Source organism: Mobula hypostoma, chromosome 28 (assembly GCF_963921235.1).
Source record: "Mobula hypostoma chromosome 28, sMobHyp1.1, whole genome shotgun sequence".
Lineage (NCBI taxonomy): Eukaryota > Metazoa > Chordata > Chondrichthyes > Myliobatiformes > Myliobatidae > Mobula > Mobula hypostoma.
Window position 1 is genome coordinate 3,259,326 of NC_086124.1, and position 24,665 is coordinate 3,283,990.

Below are 24,665 nucleotides of genomic sequence, written 5' to 3' on the forward strand. Positions count from 1 at the left end.
TCCACCCTCCTGTGGTATCAAAGTGAACAGGAACCTTCAGCAGTGTTTAAATATTGAAATGTTACCTCATCCTACTGAAACCCAGAATAAATGTTGTTCTTAATAAGGAAAATTACTTTCTGCATCCTTTTGCCACACGCTGTTTTCACTATGCAGTGATTTGCTTGCATTTCTCCCTTCCATTATACTGCAGTCAGTGTTCACAATGTGGTCTCCTCTGCACTGGGAGAACCCAGCAGGAGATTGGGTGATTGCATACACACGTTCAGTCTGCAGTAGAGATTCATAACCTTTTTTATGCCCGTACCATTAACCAAGGGGTCCCCAGGTTGGAAACCCCTGGTCTACAGAGATGACCTAAGGTTTCCAGTTACCTGCCACAGTTCATTCTCTATCCAACTCCCACCATGACCTCTAAGTCTGTGGTCTCCCTCTCTGCCTCAACAAAAAATGCCACCTTGGCTTGTGCCTGAGCACGCTGCAGTTCTCTGGACTCAACCCTGAATTTTAGAGTTTCCAATAACTTGGTCTGTGTGCACTGCAACTGGCCAGTTCAGCTGTAAGCCATCCATCTGTGGTATTGGCTTTGTAGTTCTTTCTCTTTAGTGCAGCCTGACCATCTGGGTACATCTGACAGGCCTGCACTTCACTGTGTTTTATGTATTATCACTGTTCCACTGCTCTTGTTAACCCACCGAGCACTGCTTCTCCCCAGGCTAAACCTCGCCCCATCCTATCACAGCCATTCCCTTTGTCCTATCTACCCTTCCCTCCACTTTGTTTAAAGAGCATAAAGCTAATTTGTTTTTTTCTCCCTTTTCCATTTCTGATGAAGGGTCGTCAAACTGAAACATTATCTCTATTTCTTTCTCCATGGATTCGGCCCATCGAGTCTGCCCTGCCATTCCATCATGGCTGATTTATTCTCCCTCTCAACCCCATTCTTCGTAATCTTCGAGGTCCTTACTAATTGAGAACCCATTACCCTCCACTCAATGACTTGACCTCCACAGCTGTATGTGGCAATGAATTCCACAGATCATCCCTTCCCTGCCCCAGTGCTGCTTGTTGTTCTGATCGTTATTTGGTATCCTCTAATTATTACACAGTGAGGACTGGGATATAATAAATACCTTCTGTTTAATCTTACCAATTATAATAAAATCCTGTTTAGATCAACTCTAGTGCAGCTGGTAGATCCACTGCCTTATAGCACCTGAAACGAGGGTTCAGCCATGACCTCAGGCACAATCTGAGAGATCAAGTGAGCTAGGGCTTTACTCTTTGGAGAGAAAGTGAATGAGAGGAGACATGATAGAGGTGTACAAGATAATAAGAGGAATAGATAGAGTGGATACCCAGCGCCTCTTCCCCAGGGTACCACTGCTCAATACAAGAGGACATGGCTTTAAGGTAAGGGGTGGGAAGTTCAAGGGGGATATTAGAGGAAGGTTTTTTACTCAGAGAGTGGTTGGTGCGTGGAATGCACTGCCTGAGTCAGTGGTGGAGGCAGATACACTAGTGAAGTTTAAGAGACTACTAGACAGGTATATGGAGGAATCTAAGGTGGGGGCTTATATGGGAGGCAGGGTTTGAGGGTTGGCACAATATTGTGGGCCGAAGGGCCTGTACTGTACTGTACTATTCTATGTTCTATGTTCTATAATCTGTGTGGTGTTTGCATGCTCACACTGTGACTGTGTGTCCAAGTGTCCTTATAGCCATTAGAGACAGGAGCAGGATTAGACCATTCGGCCCATCGAGTCTCTCCGCCATTTCATCATGGCTGATTTATTATCCCTCATAACCCCATTCTCCTGTTTTTTCTCCATAACTTTTGACGCCTTGACTAATCAAGAACCTGTCAACCTCCCTTTTAAGTATACTCAATGACTTGGCCTTCACAGCCATCTGTGAGAACAAATTCAGAATCAGAATCAGGTTTAATATCACTGGCATATGTCATGAAATTTGTTGTCTTTGTGGCAGCAGTACAATGCAATACATAATAATAGAAAAAAACACGAAGTACAGTAAGAATATATAAAATAGTTCAATTAAATAAGTTGTGCAAAAATAGAAATAAAAAAGTAGTAAGATAGTGATCATGTGAGGTAGTGTTCAGAAATCAGATGGCAGAAGGGATGAAGCTATTCCTGAGTCATTGAGTGTGTGCCTTCAGGCTCCTGTACCTCCTTCCTTATGGTAGCAATCACAAGAGGACATAACCTGTGTGATAGGAGTCCTTAATGATGGATGCTGCCTTTTTGACGCATTGCTACTTGAAGCCACAGATTCATCACACTCTGCCTACATAAATTCCTCCTCATCTCTGTTCTAAGCGGATGTCCCCCTATTCTGACATCTGGTTTTAGACTTTCCCACCACTGAAAACATCTTCTCCTCATCCACTCTATCAAGGCCTTTCAACATTCAATAGGTTTCAAAAAGATCCTCCCCACCCCACCCCCCCATTCTTCTAAACTTAAGCAAGTGCAGGAGTGCTCCAGTTTCTTTCCACATTCCAGGAATGTCCAGGTCAATAAATTAATTACCTGTTGTAATTTGCTGCTGGTGAGTAGAATAACTAGTTGGAAACTGATGAAAATTTGAGGGGAACAAAAACTGGGATTAATACAGTGAATAGTTAGCATGGACTTGGTGGACTATTTCTGTCCTTTATCTTTCTTTAACTCTAATCATCATATTCCACAATGGATATATTTCACTAATATTATGAAATATAATAATGTTAAAAATGGTAATATTATAACAATAGTCCCATGACCATTTGTTTTGGTGGTGTATACATAGACATATTGCTTGGAGATTAAGTATGATTGTGGGATTTGTTGTTTAGAATATTGGATGATGATTTAGGTGCCGGACCGGATTGAAAAGGTCAGGGTGTCGGGGCTGGAGGTGAGGGGTGGACCAATTCAGCTTGCTACTCTGCTCTAGCACTGCACTAAGAGTCCATAGATGGACTCTCTTTATGGACAGTTCAGAACGCTATTTGCTTGCAATTTGTTTTTTTTCTCTCTGCACATTGGGCTTTTAACAGTCTTGTTTCAATGGGTTCTTTTGGATTTCTTGTTTTGTAGCTCCCTGTTGGACAAATCTCAAGGCTATATAATGTATACATACTTTGATAATAAATATACTTTGAATAGTATCAAAGGCCAATTTGAGTGCTCAGCCATGTTGTTGAGGACTGATGTTTTGGTTCTTTGTGCTCTGCCTGGGACTAAAGGAGCTGACGGCAGTGACTTAACAATGGTACACTTCGCGTTTTCAAATCCAACAATGTCTGCTACCCAAGTCCCAAATAGTACAACGCATGTGGTGGCGGTATCTTATACAGGACGATACTCTCAGGTGATGGGGCAAGTTGTGGTTTTCCCACTAAATGACTGTAAAATAACTTCGAGCATGTCTTGCACCTAGGCTTCACACACAAAATGATGGAGGAACTCAGCAGGTCAGGCAACATCTATGGAAGGGAATAAACAGTCAACGTTTTGGTCCGAGACTCTTCTTCAGGACTGGAAAGGAAATGGAAAGATGTCAAAATAAAAAGGTGCGGGGAGGGGAAGGAGGCTAGCTAGAAGGTGATAGTTGAAGCCAGGTGGGTGGGAAAGGTAAAGGGCTGGTGAGGAAGGAGTCTGATAGGAGAGGAGAGTGGACCATAGGAGAAAGGGAAGGAGGAGGGGACCCAGGGGGAGGTGATAGGCAGGTGGGAGAAGAGGTACAAGGCCAGAGTGAGGAATAAAAGAAGAGGGGAAGAGGAGGGAAGATATTTTTTCACCGGAAAGAGAAATCAATGTTTATGCCAGCAGGTTGGAGGCTACCTAGATAGAATATAAGTTGTTGCTCCTCCCCCCGAGGGTGACCTCATCCTGGCACATCCTAGGCTTAGCTGGATGTCAAACTTAGCAAAGGCTAAATATGTTTCTGTGTCTCCTTGACTTATAGAAAAGTTCAAAAACATTTTTAAAAATGGTAGTTTTAAAATTAGAAATACATCACTTAACTTTTCATAAACAATTGAGAAAACTTTCTGAGTTTTCTTTGCGTTCACCCTTGCTCTTTGTTGCCATGCTTCTCCATTCGAATGGATTGGCTTGCAATTTTGGCGACTGATCTTACACGCTGTGCCGTTGGACTCTGGGAGGAGTCCACAGTGGGAGCGCAGCTGGGAAATTGCCAGAGAAAAATGAAGTCTGAGGTATCTATATCTGATGGCATTTAAGCCAAGAATTGGAAGCACCTGATGGAAGAGTAGTGTTTTTAAGCAGGCTCTGACCCATTATACTTCAAACATTTCGTAGGTTGTATTGTTTGTGGGATAATTTTTGGTTTACAACAGTAAATTCTTATATGCTGGCAGTTGTAGAATGAATTTCCCTTTGGAGCTCCTTTAAAACAATGGGGCTATATAAGGCATTGTTCAAACCACTCTTGGAGTATTGTGAACAGTTTTGGGCCCCTGTTCTATGTAAGTGTATAGTGAGATTGGAGAGGGTCCAGAGGAGCTTCACAAGAATGACCTGGGAATGAAAAGGTTAACATCTGAGGAGCATTTGATGTCTCTGGGCTTGTACTTGCTGGAGTTTAAAACAATAAGGAGGGATCTCGTTGAAACCCATCGAATATTGAAAGGCCTTGATAGAGTGGATGTGGAGAGAATGTTTCCTATAGTGGAAGAGTCGAGGACCAGAGGGCACAGCCTCAGAACAGATGGGTACCCTTGTAAAGCAGAGATAAGGAGGAATTTCTTTAGCCAAAGGGTGGTGAATCTGTGAAATTTGTTGCCACAGTCGGCTGTGTAGGCCAACTCATTGGGTACATTTAAAGTGGAGGTTGACAGATCCTTGGTTAGATACAGGGCCTCAAAAGTTATAGGGAGGAGGCAGGAGAATGGGGGTGAGATGGAAAATAAAACAGTCATGATCGAATGGTGGGGCAGACTTGATGGGCTAAGTCAGGGGTCCCCAACCTTTTCCTTTTTTGCACCGCGGACCGGTTTAATATTGACAATATTCTTGCGGACCAGCCGACCGGCGGTGGGGGGGGGATTGGGGGGGGGAGTGGTGTTCAAAAACACAAACAAGAGGAAATTTGCAGATGCTGGAATTTCAAGCACCACACATAAAAGTTGCTGGTGAACGCAGCAGGCCAGGCAGCATATCTAGGAAGAGGTACAGTGCTCAAGTAGGGTTAAACTCAACTCAACATGTCTTTTACAGTTAGGGTTGCCAACTTTCTCACTCCCAAATAAGGGACAAAAGTAGCAGTCAAATCCCGGGACACTTTACCCCGGGAAAGACTACCATGACCATGAAGCCTTGCGCAGGCACCTGTGTGCGCATGCGCGTACGTGCTGATTCTTTTCCCCACAAATCGGTTTTGCCTTTATCTTCCCGACTATACTGTACATACATTATTTCTACTTTATATAGGCTGTGTTTTATCATATCATTCCTGCTTTTACTATATGTTAGTGTTATTGATTTTCGGTTTTATGTGTTATTTGGTATGATTTGTTAGGTTATTTTTTGGGTCTGGGAACACTCAAAAATTTTTTGCATATAAATTAATGGTAACTGCTTCTTCGCTTTACGCCATTTCGGCACAAAAGATTTCATAGGAGCGCTCTACCTTAGTGGGGGAAATACGGGACAAGGACGGTCCAGTATGGGACAAACCAATTTAGCCCAATATACAGGATGTCCCGGCAAATACAGGACAGTTGGCAACCCTATGTTCAAGTTCAACAGTGCGTGACAGGGAATGAGGAAAGGTGCAGCTGACACATATCATTTCCTCACGGCCCGGTAGCACATGCTTTGCGGCCCGGTACTGGTCTGCGGCCCGGTAATTGGGGACCGCTGAGCTAAATGACCTAATTTTGCTCCCGTGTCTTATGGACTATCCAACAACATCTGTCAATAATTTCTCAGACAATTATCATGTACAGGATCAAGTGGATTAGACTGGGTTCATAGAAGGAACAAGACCAAGTAGGTTACATGGTCAAGCTTGTTTCATGCCTTTTCTCCCTCCCCAGTTCCCAACTAATGCCAACTTGGCAATGCCCATAATATCTTACAGGAAATCTTAAGTTGGCACGGCAACATAGTGGACAGGGTAAGGCTGTTACAGTACCAGCTGTAGGATCAAGGTTCAATTCCTGCTGTCGTCTGTAAGGTGTCTGTACGGTCTCATTCTACATGTGTCAGTGACCACGTGGGTTTCCTCTAGGTGCTCCGGCTTTCGCCCACAATCCAGAGACGTAGCAGCTGGGTTAGTAATTTGCGGGCATGCTGTGTTGGTGCCAGAACTGCGGCAACACATGCAGGCTGCCCCCCACCACACAATCCTCGCTGATTTGATTTGATGCAATCGAAACGCATTTCATTATGTATTTCAATGTACCTGCGATAACTAAACCTAATCTTTAAGTCCTTAATCTTTAATCATGCGTCTTTTAAGACTGGATGCCAAATTGTGGCAAAGTATTATCGTCAATTAGTGTCCATTAGGTGCTCAGACCCTGGGGAATGCAACTGCACTTAGTTTGCAAGCTGAAGGAGAGTTGAATCTAGCTGTACCTAATTCAGGGACAAGAGCTTGGTGGAACGCAAATGTTCAGTTTTCACTGTGCTAATGGGTTCTTCAGATACAGTTCTTTGAAAGTGTGAAGTAATAGTTGTGAAATGTTTAACCTCGACTCAGAAAAGAAAAGAGATGCGCAGGTTTTTAATTTTTTTTTTATTTAGAGGTCTCTCCCTCTCTACTGCCTGTTATGCCGTTGGCGTTTAGGACAGTAATGAAGGTCCTCCAGCTCTGGCAGTGTTCAGGACTTCCTTTATCATGTCAGTAGCTCGGTTTTCACTACCATCAGTCATGCAAGTCCCAGGTGGAGACTCAGGAATACCGTCGCACTCAGATGTAGAAGGATTTTTTGTTGCTGTTTCCATTACAGTTCTGTTTTACCCCTCTGGGTATTTAGTCCTGAGCTGAACCCCTGAACCCAGTGGACAGGTGGACCACTCTAAGTCTGGTCTCTACCCTTCGACTGTTTGGCATGGGTGACCCTACCAAGAGCCAAAGGATAAAGCCCTGACACCAGCCGCATAGCTCTTCAGGTCTTTGAGGCACACAAGCCTGCAAATCACGACAAGGTTGTGGTCCTCTTGGAAATTATTTAGAGATACAGCGCGGTAACGTGCCCCTGCAGCCCAGTTACTTCCATTAACTGCTAACATGTACATCTTTGGAATGTGGGAGGAAACCGAAGCACACGTGGTCACGGGGAGAGTATACAAACTCCTTACAGGCAGCGGTGGGAATCGAACCTGGGTTGCTGGCACTGTGATAGTGTTACACGAACCGCTACACTACCATGCTGCCCCAGTGTACTCGTTATTACTACCCACTGTATGGAGCTGTAGGTGGGTACGTGCCACTAGATCAGCAGATGTGAAGTTTCATGAATCAGGCTGTATTGGAGGACCATGTAGTGTATTTCAACCGCACAGATTTCACTAAACTCTGTTATTTCTTCATCTATACCACATCGAAATATATAAGTTATGTAATTGTATTTCACTCCTTTATATGCCTTGTTACTTGTACCAATAGTGTGGTAGCGTGGTGTTAGCTTAACGCTATCGCAGTGCCACCTGTAACATCGGGGTTCAATCCTTCCACTGCCTGTAACGAGTTTCTACATTCTCTCCGTGACAGTGTGATTTTTCTCTGGGTGCTTCGCTTTCCTCCCACATTCAAAAGGTGTACGGGTTAGGGTTAGTGAGTTCTGGGCATGTTACATTGACATTGGAAGTGTGGTGCACTTGTGGGCTGCCAGCACAATCCTCGCTGACTTGATTTGATGCAAATGACAGATTTCACTGTATGTTTTGATGTCATCATCATGATCATTATATACCATGTTGTATGGCATCGTTGTTCTTGCCTAAATTTTGTTTAGAAGTAGTTTGCCATTGCCACCTTCTGGGCAGTGTCTTTACAAGATGGGTGACCCCCAACCATTATCAATACTTTACAGAGATTGTCTGCCTGGTGCCAGTGGTCACATAACCAGGACTAGTGATGTGTACCAGCTGCTCATACGACCATCCACCACCTGCTCCGACAGCTTCACATGACCCTGATTGGGGGGTGGGGGGCTAAGTAGGTGCTACACCTTGCCCAAGGGTGACCTGCTGGGTTAGGGTCCAGTGTATAATAAAGGTTGGGAGCCCCTGATGTAAGCCCTTCCCCAGCGCAGGTCTAAATTTACTGTCCTCTTTCAGCCTCTACCTATCTTTGTAAGATATTTATGTGTCCTTTTCTTCCTCTAACCCTGAATGCTGCAGAACTTCCACATGTCCCCAGTACTCCAGTTGTGTATTTGATATTATTTTAGAACAGAACAGAAGAGTACAGCAGAAGAACTGGCCATTTGGTCCACAATCTTGTGCTGAACCAGCTAAAAAGCAAATCAGAAACACCCAAACACTCTCCTACCTACACCATGTCCATATCCCTCCATCTTCCTCACATCCATGTGCCTATCCAAACATCTCTTAAAAGCCTCTAATGTATTTGCCTCTGCCACCAGACCAGATAACACATTCCAGGCATCCGCCACTCTCTGAGTAAAAAACTTACCCCTCACATCCCACTTGAACCTACCCCCTTCATTTTCAATGCATGCCCTCTGGTTTCAATAATATTTAACTAATCTTAGATATATAGATTGGTTGATTAGCATTTTTGTTTTTTAAAATAATTTACAATGGGTTAAACATACGAATATGTGAATTGCATATGTCATCACGCTACCTAATGTGATAGGTGCGCGCTTCGCTTAAAGTAAAGACAAAAATAGTGGTGCCAGAGCTTCCAGCTGCTCCAGTTTCCTCTTTAAATCTCTCTGTCTCACACAAAGAGAAAAACTTGTTCACTCTTTGGTCTGCTGAGATAATCCCTAAAAATGAAGTTTTGCCTGTAAGCATGGCTAGCTGTCAGATTGTGCTGAGCTTCGTCCCTATGAAGCTTCTTGAGGCACCTTGTGTTATAGGCCAAATGGCCTAATACTTCTGCTATGTGTATGTCTTGTGGTCTTTTGGTTATCTGGGCTGCTTCATAGAACATAGTATATTACAGCACAGCGCAGATCCTTTAGCACACTAAACTTATATTTATCTGCCTTCTTCTCTCCGCTTTCCACAGGGATCGCTCCTTCCATAATTCCCTTGTCCATTCATCCCTCCTCACTAAGCTCCCACCCGGCACTCCCTCCCTGCAAGTGGTCTAAGTGCTACACCTGCCCATTCACCTCCTTTCTCACCTCCATTCAGGGTCCCAAACAGCCTTTCCAGGTGAGGCAACACTTCACCTGCGAATCTGCTGGGGTTGTCTATAGTACCTGGTATTCCCAATGTGGCCTCCTCTGCGTTGGTGAGACCCATCGTAAGTTGGGGGACCCGCTTCATTGGGCACCTCTGCTTCATCCGCCAAAAATGGAAACTCCTGGTTGACCAAACATTTTAATTCTGATTCCCATTGCCATTCCAACATGTCGATCCATGGCCTCCTCGTGCTGAGATGAGGCCATCCTCATGGTGGAGGTTCAACACTTCATATTCGGTCTGGTTAGCTTCCAACCTGATGGTATGAGTATCGATTTTTCCTTCCGATAAACAAATATTTCTCTCCCTCTCTCCACTTCTATTGCCTACTCTGGCTTCTTACCTCTTCTCACCCATCTATCAACTCTCCCTGGGTCCTTTCCTCCTACCCTTTCTTCTATGGTTCACTCTCCTGTCCTATCAGATTCCTCTTTCTCCAGCCCTTTATCTTTCCCACCCACCTGGCTTCACTTGTCACCTTCTAGCTAGACCTCCTTCCCCTCGCTCAACCTTTTTATTCTGGCATCTTCCCCCTTCCCTTCTGGTCCTGATGAAGGTTCTCGGCTAAAAATGTCGACTGTTTATTCATTTCCACAGATGCTGCCTGTCCTGCTGAGCTCCTCCAGCACTTTGTGTGTTGCTCTGGATTTCCAGCATCTGCAGAATTCCTTGTGATAACCATTCTGCTCATGATGTTGTGCCAACCACTTAACCTACTCCAAGACAAATCAAGCTCTTCCCTCCTACATAGCCCTCCATTTTTCTATCTTCCATGTGTCCTTCTTAGAGTCTCTTAAATGCCCCAAATGTACCTCTCTCTATCAGTTTTCAACAAGATGTAAATGTAAATAAGGTTGAAAGAGTACAGAGGAAATTTATAAGGATGTAGGTGTGTCTAGAGGACCTGAGGTATAAGGAAAGATTGAATAGGTTAAGACTTTATTCCTTGGAATGCAGATGATTGAGGGATAGAGGTATACAAAATTATGAGGGGTATAAATAAGGTAAATGCAAGAAGGATTTTTCCACTGTAATTGGGTAGGACTACAACCACAGATCATGGGTTCAGGATAAAAGGTGAAAAGTTTAAGGGGAACATGAGGGGAATTTTCTTCACTTAGAGGGTGATGAGAGCTGCCAGCACAAGTGGTGCATACAAGCTTGATTTCAACATTTAAGAGAAGTTTGGACAGGTTAATAGTTGGTAGGGGTATGAAGGGCTATTGTCCTAGTGCAGATCGATGGGAGAAGGCAGTGTAAATGGTGCGGCATGGTCTAGATGGGCCAAAAGGCCTGTTTCTGTGCTGTACTTTTCTATGGCTCTATAATCTTGATTGTTACTGTTGTTATGCGCCATTCATTGTTGGATTGCCAAGGAGTTCAGCTTCATCTCCCCACCACTGTCATTTATATTGCTATCTTCCTACTTGCTGGCTGACTTCACTCTGGGCACATTTCCCAGTTGTCACGGATGGGTACCAAGCGAAGCACTTGATTGAAAAGCGTTCTCACCATCTGTTGGATGGTTCAGCATCCTTTGAGCTGGAGGAAGTGCTCGAGAATAAGTGGGTTTGAGTTCCAAAGCTGCTCTTACACGAGCAAGTCAACACGAGCAAGTCAACACTGTAGAGCCCCTTTCAAAGTAAATCTATTATTCAAGTACATATATACCGCCACATCCTACCCCTGAGGTTCATTTTCTTGCAGGCATTCACAGTAGAACAAAAAAATACAATAGAATCAATGAAAAACTACACACACACACACAGACTGACAAACAGTTAATGTGCAAAGAAGGCAAATCGGTACAATTACAAAACAAATAATAAATAAATAAATAGATAAATAATATTGAGAACATGAGTTATAGAGTCCTTTAAAGTGAGTCTATAGGTTGTAGAATCAGTTCAGAGTTGAGGTGAGTGAAGTTATCCATGATGGTTCAGGAGCCTGAAGGTTGAAGGGTCATAACTGTTCCTAAACCTGGTGGTGTGGGTTCTGACGCTCCTGTACTTCTTTCCCAGTGGTACCCTCCTTTCACATGATCTTGCGAGTCATAGTCATAGAGAAGAACATCACAGAAACAGGCCCTTTGGTGCATCTATTCTGTACCGAACCACTTCCTACTCCCATTGACTTGCATCATGACCATAGCCCTCCATACCATTACCATCCATGCACCTATCCAAACTTCTCTTAAATGTTGAAATTGAGCTTCTGTGCACCACTTATGCTGGCAGCTGGTTTCACACTCTCAAGGGTACTTTACTGTGTGGAATTTCTGTAGAGGCAGTTGGGGGCCTGTGTTTACATAACTCCCACATGCCGAGTTATGTAAAAAAAATAAGAAACCGGGTGGTCTTGAACATGGATGGGAAGAAGTAGCACTGTGAGGTAACTGATTTTGTAATGATGTGGTTATGTTACACAATGACTAGTTGCTAGTTGATTTTCCAAGTGTAGAATGCTGATCATAAAACCACTGGCTGTGGTTTTAGAGTAGATTTCTGCACTTTGTTAGTGTGATAAAATGGAACCCTTCACTTCTCCTGTCTTTTCTCAAGTGTGGTTCCCCGCAGATTCACTCTATTGTGTGCTGGTATTTGGGAATACAAATGGTGAAGTTGAGCCTTGGAGATAGTTAGTCATCGTCATTATGTGCCGTGTCGTATGACATGGTTGACCATGGTCTTTCCATGACCATGATTGTTCTTGTCAAATTTTTCTACAGAACTGCTATGCCATTGCCCTTTTATGGGCAGTGTCTTTACCAGATGGGTGACCCCAGCCATTGTCAATACTCTTCATAGATTGTCTGCCTGATGCCAGTGGTCGCATCACCAGGACTTGTGATTTGCACCAGCTGCTCATACGACCATCCACCACCTGCTCCCATGGTTTCACATGACCCTGATCGGCGGTGGGGAGGGGAAGAGGCTAAGCAGATGCTACACCTTGCCCAAGGGTGTCCTCAGGCTAGCAGAGGGAGGGAGCACCTTACACCTCCTTTGGTAGAGATGTATCTCCACCCCTCCACACCAGTAGCTGGTCAAGAAGCAAGGAGACATTACTTTTTAAAACATTTATATCTGATTTATTGTTTTTATATAATTCTTTATTCTTTGTAATTTTTGAATGCTGTTTTTTTGACCAACACACCACAGCAAATTCCTAATACATGTAAATGTAGATGGTGAATGAAGTTAATTCTTATTAAAGTATGCATGCAGAATACAACTCCAAGATTCATTCTCCGGCAGGCAGCCATGAAACAAAAGAAACGCCATGGAACCCGTTCAAGAAAACGTCAAACACTCAACGCGTGAAGAAAAAGAACAAATTGCACCAACGGCAAGAAGCAGGCGAACAACACATAGAATATCAAAACAGTGGTATAAAGCTCAGCTCAGTTCAGTTCAACGCTGCACCGCGCCACCAGCCAATGCAGGCAGCAGGGCTATTCTTTGCTAAGCAAAAACTTTGTGGAGATGATTTGACTATCCCTTGTATACGATGAAGCAAGCATTAGAAGATAGATTTACTACAGGTGGGTGCCTTGTGGTAGCATGGACTAGAGAGCCGAATAGCCTAATTCCATGTAGTATGGTGACTCTATACTCAGCTAGACTCTGATGGCTGTCAATGTTGGTCTATAAAGGTGATAAGTACAAAACCATATTGTTCATCCAAACCCAAATCACTAATATACCTGACAAACAGCGGAGCAACCAGCACAGGACAGGACCTTCAGCCCACAATGTTGTGCTTGAACTAATTAAACTAGTAACTAAAGGCCTAACTAAACTAATCTCTTTTGCCCATACAATGTCCATGTTCTTCTATTCTCTTCACACCCACGTGCCTTTCCATGAGCCACTCAAACTTCTCTGTTATACCTGCTTCTATTCCATTTCCAGTAGTGCATTCCAGGCACCCACTACTGTCTGGATAAAACAAACTTGCCCCACATCCCTTCTTTGAGCTTACCCCACTTTCGCCTTAAATGCATGCCTTCTGGTGTTAGACATTTCCACTCTGGGGGAAAAAGATACTGGCTGTCTACTCTGTCTATGCCTCTCATAATCTTATAATCCTCTATCAAGTCCCCCCTCAGCCTCCACCACTCCCAAGAAAACAATCCAACCCCTCCTTAGAGTACATGACTTTTTATTAAGAAGGCTGCCAGTAAACCTCATTTGCACCGTCTCTGAAATTGGACTTGCAGAACTATATGCAATACTCCAGAGCTGGAGTTTCTGGGTAACAAGTGGCTCCCATTCTATTTTATTTCTTTATCTGGAGGTACATCACAGTACAAGGTCTTTCTGTCCCAGCGAGTTACAGCCATGTGAACAATTAACTTGCTAACCCATACGTCTTCGGACTATGGGAGGAAACTGGAGCACCCGATGGAAACCCACATGGTCACAGGGTGAACATACAAGCTTTTTACAGACAGTCGTAGGAATCAGAATCAGGTTTAATATCACCGGCATATGTTGTGAAATTTTGTTGTCTTTGCAGCAGCATTCAATGCAATACATAATAATAGAGGAAAAAACTGAATTACAGTAAATATATATATTTATATAAAATAGGTTAAACTAAATAAGTAGTGCAAAAATATAAATAAAGTAGTGAGGGAGTGTTCATGGGTTCAACGTCCATTCAGAAATCAGATGGCAGAGAGGAAGAGACCATTCCTGAATCATTGAGTGTGTGCCTTCAGGATCGTGTACCTCCTTCCTGATGGTAGCAATGAGAAGAGGGCATGTCCTGGGTGGTGGGGCTTCTCAGTGATGGACGGCGCCTTTTTGAAGTATTGCTTGTCGCAGGTGTCCTGGATATAGTGTAGCCTAGTACAGTACCTACAATGGAGCTGTCTAAGTTTACAATCTTCTGCAGCTTATTTCGATCCTATGCTATAACCCCCCTCCCTCCATATCAGACAGTGATGCAGCCAGTTAGAATGCTCTCCATGGTACATCTGTAGAAATCTGCGAGTCTCTTTGGTGATATACCAAAACTCCAAATGAAATGTAGCTGTTGTCGTGCCTTCTTTGTAGCTGTATCAACATGTTGAGCCCAGGATAAACCTTCAGAGATGTTCTTTGTGCAAGAACATGAAATTGCTCACACTCTCCACTTCTGATCCCTCTGTGAGGATTGGTGTGTGCTCCCTCGTCCTACCCTTTCTGAAGTCCAGAATCCGTTTTTTGGTCTTACTGACGTTGAGTGCAAGGTTCTTGCTGCGACACCACTCCACGAGCTGATGTATCTCGCTCCTGTACGCCCGGGTATTGTACCCTAAGCTACATTTTCATGCCATCCATTTCTGGATTTTGTCCTCGAGTTGGAAAATACTTACATGTCACTTGATTTTGCAAATATACTGCGCCTTCACGGTATTGTAACCAATCGCATCAATCGCACCTGAGATGAGAATGAACAATTATTGAACGTGGAGAGAGAGAGAAAAAAAACACTCCAGGTGCTCATAGGAATGAACTTGGTCTTTTGAATTTATTCATACAAGTGTTTGTTCATTGTTAGGGGTTTCTGTCAGCTGGGCAATCATATCCTGGGATTTCCTGTAATTAGGGTTGAATTCATATCTGTGTTTATTATTTATCCTAAAAATTGAGCTTGAAAAATTCCAACTGCAATTGATGTTTGCTTGGCTTAGATTCTGATACTGTATTGGTTAATTATTGGCACACACTGTATACCAAGATGTTGTTGTTGTTCGTCCTTCGTAGTCGAAAATGACCATGGCTTCAAAGTCAAATGGGAGATTGGTGGCTGTGGGTCCGGAGGTGACTGATGAGGCCAATCCAGGCCCTGAAGGCTCGCCCACATGTGGGACACAAGTGGGTGGGTGCTGTCGTGGCAGTGGATGCTGCTCGGGCCTTGCACACAGCACGCTTTCGTTGCGCCTCGATGATGCGCCTGACTTCAGCTGCACGGGCTCCTGTGGTGATCTTGCTGCGCCAAGCTGGACGGTCGAGGGCAAGCGTCTCCCACGTGTTGATGTCAACACCCAGGCCTTTGAGGGACGCTTTGAGGCAGTCTTTATAATGTTTCTTCTGCCCCCCGACTGAGCGCTTGCCCTGACACAGTTCTCCGTACAGCAGCTGCTCAGGCAGTCAGCTGTCTGGCATTCTGACCACATGTTCAGCCCACCTGGCTTGGGCTTTCAGCAGGAGGGTGTAGACGCTGCAGAGCCCAGCTCGTTCCAGGATTTCCGTGTCGGGGACTTTGTCCTGCCACCTGATGTGGAGGAATCTGCGGAGACAGCTCAGGTGAAAGTGGTTGAGCTGTTTGGCGTGTCTGCTGTAGACAGTCCAGGTCTCGCTGGCGTAAAGGAGGGTGGTAAGGACCACTTGCACAGTAGACCTTCAGCTTTGTGGTAAGGCTGAGTCCTCTCCGCTCCCAGACATTCTCACGGAGTTTCCCAAAGGCGGCGCTGGCTTTGGCAATCCTGTTGTTGACCTCAGCGTCTATGTTCACTGCGCGAGAGAGTATGCTGCCCAGGTAGGTGAAGTTGTCGACTGCCTGGAGGTTCTGGCCCTTCACCGTGATGCGCGGCTCCTGGTATGGCTTTCCTGGGGCAGGCTGGTATATAACTTCGGTCTTTTTGGTGCTGATAGTGAGACCAAAATACCAAGATACAGATCAATTCATTACACAGTGCTTTGAGGTAGAACAAGGTAAAACGATAACAATGCAGAATAATGTGTAACAGTTACAGAGAAAGTGCAGTGCAGGTAGACGATACTGTGGCAAGATCATAATTGAGTTCATTGTGAATCCAAGAGTCCATTGTAATGTACTAGGGAACCTTCCAATAGTTTAAAACAGTGGACTGGAAGCTGACCTTGAGCCTCGCGGTGCATACTTTCAATGTTTTGTATTTTCTGCCTGATGGGAGAATGGCCAGGGTGGGTGGGGTCTTTGATGATGTTGGCTGTTAAACTAGGGCAGTGAGAAGATTTTCGCCTACAGTTTTGGGAGAAGCATTTCCTCTAGACGAAGGAGGACAGTATTGATTTGTGACTGTGGAAGACAGTAACTTAGGCTGAGCTACATGCGATGTTAAAAGTGCTTTGAGCTAACCATTACGGAGATAAGGTGATTTGTTTCTAAAGCAGCCACCTCCACATTGTCCTCAGTAAACAGTAGTGTGCAAAAGTCTTATGCACATATATATAGCTAGGGTGCCCAAGACTTTTGCACAGTACTGTAGTAATTTTATGTATTGTACTGAACTGCTGCCGCAAAAACAATAATTTCATGATGTGTGAGTGTTGATAAACCTGATTCTGATATAGGTCACTATTGTGGACTGAGAGTGGGAAGAGGACAGGAAGAGGGGAATCATGTTTGGGAAGAGGGGAAGGGCGAGGGGATGGAGCGGAAAGCACCAGAGCGACATTCTTTAATGATCAATAAACCAATTATTTGGAATCAAGTGACCTTGCCTGGCGTCTTAGGGCTGGGTGTGTCTGCACCCGTGTCCCCCTCCTCCCCCAGTCCCTGACACTCCTTCTCTGCCACCCATCCCCACCTCTCCCACGGCACTCCACCCTCACCATTCCCGGCATGCTTTGCTCCCACCAGATTTACAAGCTTGCTCTCTGCTCCATGTTGACAAATGTGCAAAAGTCTTAGGCATCCTAGCTATGTATATGTGCCTAAGACTTCTGCACAGCACTGTAATCGGCTGCTGTGCTGTCGTACCTAGTGGTGCTTCTTAGGACTTGTAAAATTGGAAGTAACCTCTTAATTATTAGTCATAGAGCACTACCGCGTAGAAACAGGCACTTCAGCCCATCTACCCTTTGCCAAGCAGTTATTCTGCCTCGTCCCCATGAACTGTTTTATTTCTACAGCCTGATTTCTACTGTCTGTAAAGTTAGTGAAATCTAACTTTTCATGTTTAAACCTTTGAAATTAGAAGCAGTATTTCAGTGGATTGCTTCCAATGCAATTGAGCACAGTGTCTTTGTGGTCCAAAATATTAGGGGGTTGTTCATTGACAAATAATAACAGAATCAGAATCAGGTTTAATAGCTTCGGCACATGAAATGTATTGTCTTTATGGCAGCAGTAAAAGTGCAATATATAATAGGAACTGTACATTACAGTAAGAAGCATATATAAAGTTCAGTTAAATAAGTATTGCAAAAAGAGAAAAAAAGTAGTGAGGTAGTCTTTATGGGTTCAAGGTCTGTTCAGAAATCAGATGGCAGAGGGGAAGAAGCTGTTCCTAAACTGTTGAGTGTGTGTCTTCAGGCTCCTGTACCTCATTTTCTCTGATGACAGCAATGAGCAGAGTACATGACCTGGGTGATGGGGGTCCTTAGAATCAGAATGAGGGTCTCAAAGGTACAATTTAATGTATACAAGTACATCCTGAAATGCTTTTTCTTCACAGCCATCCATGAAAACAGAGGAGCCAAGGAATGAACGACAGTTAAATGTTAGAACCCCAAAGTCCCCCCCCCAATTCTTCTCCCTCCCGCGTGTAAGCGGCAGCAAACAACAATCCCCCCTCCCCCCACCGGCAAAAAAAAGCATCGACACCCGCCACCGAGCACTCATGCGTGAGCAAAGCAATAGCGGAGACACAGACTTGCAGCTATCCCAAAGACTACTTGTCCACCCAGTATTCGACAAACCACAGGCGCTCTCTCTCTCTCTCTCTCCCCCTAATAAGGGAGAAAGTGAAGTCTCCATTTCACAGTGAGAGGGGAGACATAACAAACAACTCGCTGGCTTATGATGTTAAAAGTCCGTTGCATCGCTTTTTTCGAACTCTGTGCCCAAAGATCTCAAGTCTCTGGGTACTCAGCTAAAGATGTTCCAGCTCCCATGTCACACCAGTCCGAGACACCGACCTTTGATCTGCCCGTCTCCAGAGCTTCCAAAGACGAGCTGAACTCTTAGGCTGAGCCTTTGGCGTGCCAAACAACGGCTAGTTCTGAAACCCCGAGAATGGGTCCCATTCCCACAAAGAACTATAGCCAGCGTGTAACTCCAGGTCAGGGTCTTCAAAAGAACCCTGAATGGGAAAAATAGAGATATTAAAGATGCAAATAGAGCTGTTTCCGATATCACCGGCATATGTTGTGAAATTTGTTGTTATGTGGCAGCAGTACATTGCAATGCATAATAAAACTGTAAATTACAGTAAGGTATATATATATATATATATATTTATCGAGTTAAAATAAGTAGTGCAAAAATAATGGCAGTAAGGTAGTGTTCAAGGGTTCAATGTCCATTCAGGAACTGAATGGCAGAGGGGAAGAAGCTGTTCCTGAATCACTGAGTGTGTGTCTTCAAGCTCGACTCCTGTACCTCCTCCCTGATGGTCAGAATCAGGTTTAATATTACTGGCATATGTTGTGAAATTTGTTAACATGCAACAGCAGAACATGGCAATACATTATACTAAAAACATTATTATTTTAAATCACAGTAAGTGTGTGTATGTATATGTGTGTTTGTGTGTGTGTATAGTTAAATTAAGTAGTGGAAAAAGAGAAAAAAAGTAGTGAGGTAGTGTTCATGGGTTCAATACAAGCATGTACAGAACGTGAGAGGGGTTAAAGGAATTATGAAGTTTAATGTGAAGGAGCTGATTTCATTGGTGGGGTCTAACATGAGGAAAGAATAAAAGTGCTGGGAGAACTTCACAAGTACAAGCCTAGCAGTTGCCAGGTTTCTGAAGAACTCTGCATTTGTTAGAAACAGAACTGGTTTGTAAACCTATCTGAAAATTCCACCTCAGGCACTGGACAGGAAGTGAGACACCCCACCCAGACAGACAGCTGCCAAGTTAATTGAATCATTTTTAAAGCAATTATTTTAATATAAATTAATTATAGTGTAGGACATTCCATGTAGACTGCCACTTACTTTTCACACTCCTGTGCAGTTTATTCTTCAGATCCTTTACCCGCTCTGTTTTCAGAAACTACATCTGCATTGCATTAGAACAGGGGCTCCCAACCTGGGGTCCATTGACCTCTTGGTTAATGGTAGGGGTCCATGGCATAAAAAAAGGTGGGGAACCCCTGAATTAAAGTGATCAAGATGTACAGCACTGAAACAGGCCATTCAGCCCACCATAACTATGCCAACCTTTTTTCCATCTACACCAGGGGTTCCCAGCCTTCTTTTATGCCATGGACCAATTGCATTTAGCAAGCGGTCCGAGGACCCTGGGTTGGGCACCCCTGTTCTACACCAATCCCATTCACCCACATAAGGAACATGTTCTTCTATGACTTCCCTATTTAAGTGCTGATCTAAATGTCTCCTGTAGACAGTGATTGTATCTGCCTCCACCACCTCCTCTGGCAGTGATCTGCAGACATCAAACACGCTGTGTGTTTAAAAAAAAAGAACTGCTTCTTTTGAAACATCTTCCTCTCACATTAAATCTGAAGGAGCAACACCTTGTATTCCATCTGGGTTGCCTCCAACCTGATGATATGAATATTGATTTCTCCTTCTGGCTTAAAAAAATTCCCTCCCCTCCCCTTTACTTCTCTTTCCCACTCTGGCCTCTTACCTCTGCCTATCACCTCCCCTGAGTCCCATCCTTCCCTTTCTCTTACAGTCCACTTTCCTCTCCCATCAGATTCCTTCCTCTCCAGCCCTACACCTTTCCCACCCAGCTATCATCTTCAAGCTATCCTCCTTCCCCTCCCCCCACCATGTAATTCTGGCATCTTCCCCCTTCCTTTCCAGTCCTGAAGAAAGGTCTCAGCGCAAAACGTCGACTGTTTATTCATTTCCATGGATGCTGCCTGACCTGTTGAGTTCCTCCAGCATTTTGTGTGTGTTGCTCTGGATTTCCAGCACTTGCAGCATTTCTTGTGTTTACATTTAATCTTGTCCGCTTGATTTAGTTACTCCCAACAATGGAAGAAAAGATTCTACTTATCTAACCCACATAGGCCTCTTAAAATCTTATATGCTACCAGGGTCTCACCTTGTCGTCCTCCACTCCAGGGAAAACAAGCCCAGACTGTCCAATCTCTATGCCACAACTAAAACCCTCCAATCCAGTCATCTTTCTGGTGAATCTACTCTGCATTCTCTCCAGTACAACCACATCCTATAAGTGCAGGGGGTTCCATCCTGGGGCCCACTGATCCCTCAGTTAACGGCATAAAAAAAGTTGGGAACCCCTGCTATGGTGGGATGACTAGACCTGCACACAATACGTCACATACTATCTAAGCCTGGCAGCACCAGAGGATAGTGAACTTGCATTCTTTGTCTGTATGGGGTGGGGTGGAGGGAGTGGATCACAGTTTTCAAAGTAGAATTGGGCAGCCACTCAAGGGAAAATCACGTGCAGGACAATAGGAAAAAATTGGAGAACGAGACAGAGTTTAAGCACAAGAAATTCTGCAGATGCTGGAGATCCAGCGGAACCAAACAAACTGATGGAAAAACTCAGCAGATCAGGCAACATCTATGAAGAGGAATAAACAGTCATATCAAGTCAAGACAACAGTAGATTGCAATACATAATTAATACTGTAAATATCTATATTAAACTATGTATATTAAAAGAGTTAAATTAAATAAGTGGTGCAAAAAGAGAAAAAAAGTAGTGAGGTAGTGTTCATGGGTTCAATGTCTATTCAGAAATCAGTTGGCAGAGGGGAAAAAGCTGTTCCTGAGTTGCTGAGTGCGTGCCTTCAGGTTCCTGTACCTCCACCCTGATGGTAGCCATGAAAATAAGGCGTGTCCTGGGTGATGGGGGTCCTTAATGATGGATGCCACCTTTTTGAGGGATTGCTCCTTGAAGATGTCCTGGGTGCTGGGGAGGCTAGTGGCAATGCTGGAGCTCACTGAGTTTACAAATTTCTGCAGCTTATTTTGATTCTGTGCAGTGGCTCCCAGTCCCCTGTACCAGACAGTGATGCAACCAGTTAGAATGCTCTCCAAGGTACATATGCAGAAATTCGCAAATGTCTTTGGTGACATACTAAATCTCCTCAAACTCCGAGTGAAGTATAGCCACTGTTGTGCCTTCTTTGTAACTGCGTTGATACTTTGGGCCCAGGAGAGACCCTCAGAGATGTCGACACATAGGAACTTGAAATTGCTCACCTCAAAAGGCAGCATCCATCATTAAGGACCCCCATCATCCAGGTCATGCCTTGTTCTCATTGCTACCATCTGGAAGGAGGTACAAGAACATGAAGGAACAGACTCAACATTTCTTGCCCTCTGCCGTCCAATTTCTAAATGGACATTGAACCTCAATACTTTTTTGTTTCTATTTTTTCCACTACTTATTTAATTTAACTATTTAATATATATATATTTACTTACTGTGATTCGCAGCTTTTTATATCATTATGTATTACATTGTACTCCTCTTGCAAAGACAACAAATTTTGCGACATATGTTGGTGATATTAAATCTGATTCTGATCCCTCTTGACATGTGACAAATGAAGCTAATCTTTATCTTATCTGTATCTTTATCTCATCTTTGTCTTTAGTATCTGTGATTACATTGACAAAAGTTGTCAAATACTTCATTTGCTGCGAAGCACTTTGTGTCGTCCCGAAGCAGCGAAATATTCAGTGAAAATGCCAACTATTTATATTTAACATCTGCATTGATTTTGTCGATTTGACTATACCACCCAAGTTCCAACAAAATGCAAATCTATCCACAAGTCCTTCCGTTACAAAAATTCCAAGTAAATATGAACAGTTTCTAATGCTGTGCCTCCAGACATCATTTTTAAAAATATATATTTCTGAATTAATTGCTACAAACCTTGTAAATCTGGGAATTATCAGTCCAGACTGCTCCACTCAGATCCTAATGGGGTGAGGACCCAACTGTCAAAGTGAATCAGTGTCTGAGGTCACTGTATCAGGCAACAGATTGAATTAATGAGGGGTGACCTTTAATGGATGCTGTTGTAAGGTACCTTTATGTCATTGACAGAAAACTGATGAGGCGCTGTACGGCAGTCCCAAGTAAAATAAGAATGCGTTTATAATTTTTTTTACAAGATAAAGCAACACGAGTCCACAATGTGGATTGCATTTGGCCAGTTGCATCTGTTTATTTGTAAATAACACTCTATGTGCAATATAATGCTGTTTTTCTTTTAGACAGAGAGCAAATCCAAAGTACATATATGTTAGCATATACAACCCTGAGATTTGTTTTCTTTGGGACATACTCAGTAAATCTACAGAATAATAACCATGACATAATCAATGAAAGACTGTCCAGCTAGGGCTTTCATCCAGAGTGCAGAAGACAACAAACTGTGCTAATACAAAAAGAAGTAGTAATAATAAATAAGTAAGCAATAAAAAGGGTGGCACTGTAGTGTAGCAGTTAGTGTTAATGCTTTACAGCACCAGCAACCCGGGTTAAATTCCCGCCACTGCCTGAAAGGAGTTTGTACGTTCTCCCCGTGATCGCGTGGGTTTCCTCCAGGTGCTCTGGTTTCCTCCCACAGTCCAAAGATGTACCGGTTGGTAGGTTAATTGGTCATTGCAAATTGTCCTGTGATTAGGCAAGGGTTAAATTGGAGGCTCCTGGGCAGCATGGCTCGAAGGGATGGAAAGGCCTAATCTGAGCTGTATCTCAATAAAAATAAAATATTGAACTCATAAGATGAAAATTCCTTGAAAGTGAGTCCATTGGTTGTTGGAACATTTCAGTGATGGGGCACAGTACAGGCCCTTTGGCCCACAATTTGTGCCGACTACTTAACCTGCTCCAGGATCAATCTAACCTTTCCCTCTAGGAGCCATGCATCTGTTTTCTACCTGCATTGTGTCCTGTGCTGCGCGTTTAATATGGTAACTAGTCACGTGAGTGGGAGCGTGCTAAAAGCGAAGGGAGTAAGTCACATATTCATGCTTTGTTCTAAGCAATTTGTAGCTAGGGACCGGTGGATGTCATATCTTTTGCTGACTGCTCAATTACACTTAGCTTACACTTGGGTACGCTTAAGTTTCATCACTTCAAGGTTGTCTGTTTTCCAACTGTTAATAGAGGATCGGAATGAAGGTGTATCATGCATGATACCAAATCAATTGGGTTGCTGGAAGTGGCAATTGTTTTGATTTGGCTCCTACACCTCCTATATAACTGTCCATTTTCTATCCTCCATCTGCCTACCTAAGAGACTCTGAACCATCCCTAATATTTCTACCTCTAACACCACCCCTGGCAGTGCGTTCCATGCCCCGTTCACTGTCTGTGCAAAAAGCTTGCCTCAGACATCCTCCCTATACTTTGCTCTAATCACCTTAAAATGATTTCTCTGCCCCCCCCCCGCCCCCCGGTATTAGCTATTGCCATCCCGAGAAAACATCTCTGACTACCCATTCGACCTATGTCTCCTCTCCTCCTCTTTTCTGTTAACAGCCCTAAAATAAAGTCTAGGTTGCAAGCGCAAGCCTCAGTTTAATTTTGCTTAACCACAGGAATAATAACATCAGCAGTATTGCCTTGTGGGGGTGGGCTGGGCTGGGCTGGGCTGTGGAACATGGTGCAAAGTTCAGTCAAAACTCAGTAGTTGGAATGAAGCTTCCACTCTAGGCAATAAATATTGAAGAGGATTTGGATCTGTGTTGTCACAGCTGCATGGTTGGAGTGGCACTGTATCTCTCTTCAGTTTTACTGACCTATTTCCATTCGCAATGCCAATAGTATCTTAGCAACTGGAACAGTCCCTATAGAAAAACACAGTTGATGCTGTTCACGTGTTCGTACTGTACTGTGGTTGAATCAAGGTTATGGCTTATTCAGTAGGGATATGCAAAAGCAAGTTCTCGAAGGGTATCCTGCACTGTTAAAGATTTTCTTAAAGTACAGAGGCATTCTCCAAGTGTAGTGCTCTTTCCTGTGGGCAGGGACTTTGTTTGGATTTTGCACTTCGATTCCATGCCCCTGCGCGATGCTTCCTCGTGGCCTTGTGGACATCATTTGGCAGCAGTCGTTCACCAACCTGGTGAGGGCATGTGGGCTGGCAAGCACGGTTTAATGATGAGCCCACGGCTCAAAGGAGGCTGTCCTTGTGAAATTACTCTTGCAAGGTGATGCTGCTTTTGGTAAGATCTATATTTTTTTTAAAAAAAGAAAGAGACTGCGGATGTGGATGTGGGTGGGATGAGTCTCTGAGTGTCATTAAGTCATGAACTCAAAGTGAAAGGTAAGCAGGTGTTCCTGTT

General features: G+C 43.8%; 1 protein-coding gene across 6 annotated transcripts in view; it reads left to right on the plus strand.

Moving 5' to 3' along the window:
* Positions 1-24,665, plus strand: part of ahdc1 (AT hook, DNA binding motif, containing 1) — a 295,652-nt gene that overhangs the window by 139,060 nt on the left and 131,927 nt on the right. Inside the window, exon 1 of one of the 6 annotated variants that reach the window (XM_063034910.1) lies at positions 24,514-24,545. The exons of the other annotated variants lie outside the window; for them this stretch is intronic. The gene's annotated coding sequence lies outside the window, so the exon portion shown is untranslated. Of the gene's footprint in view, positions 1-24,513; positions 24,546-24,665 lie in introns of those variants that run through there. 6 annotated transcript variants of the gene reach the window in all.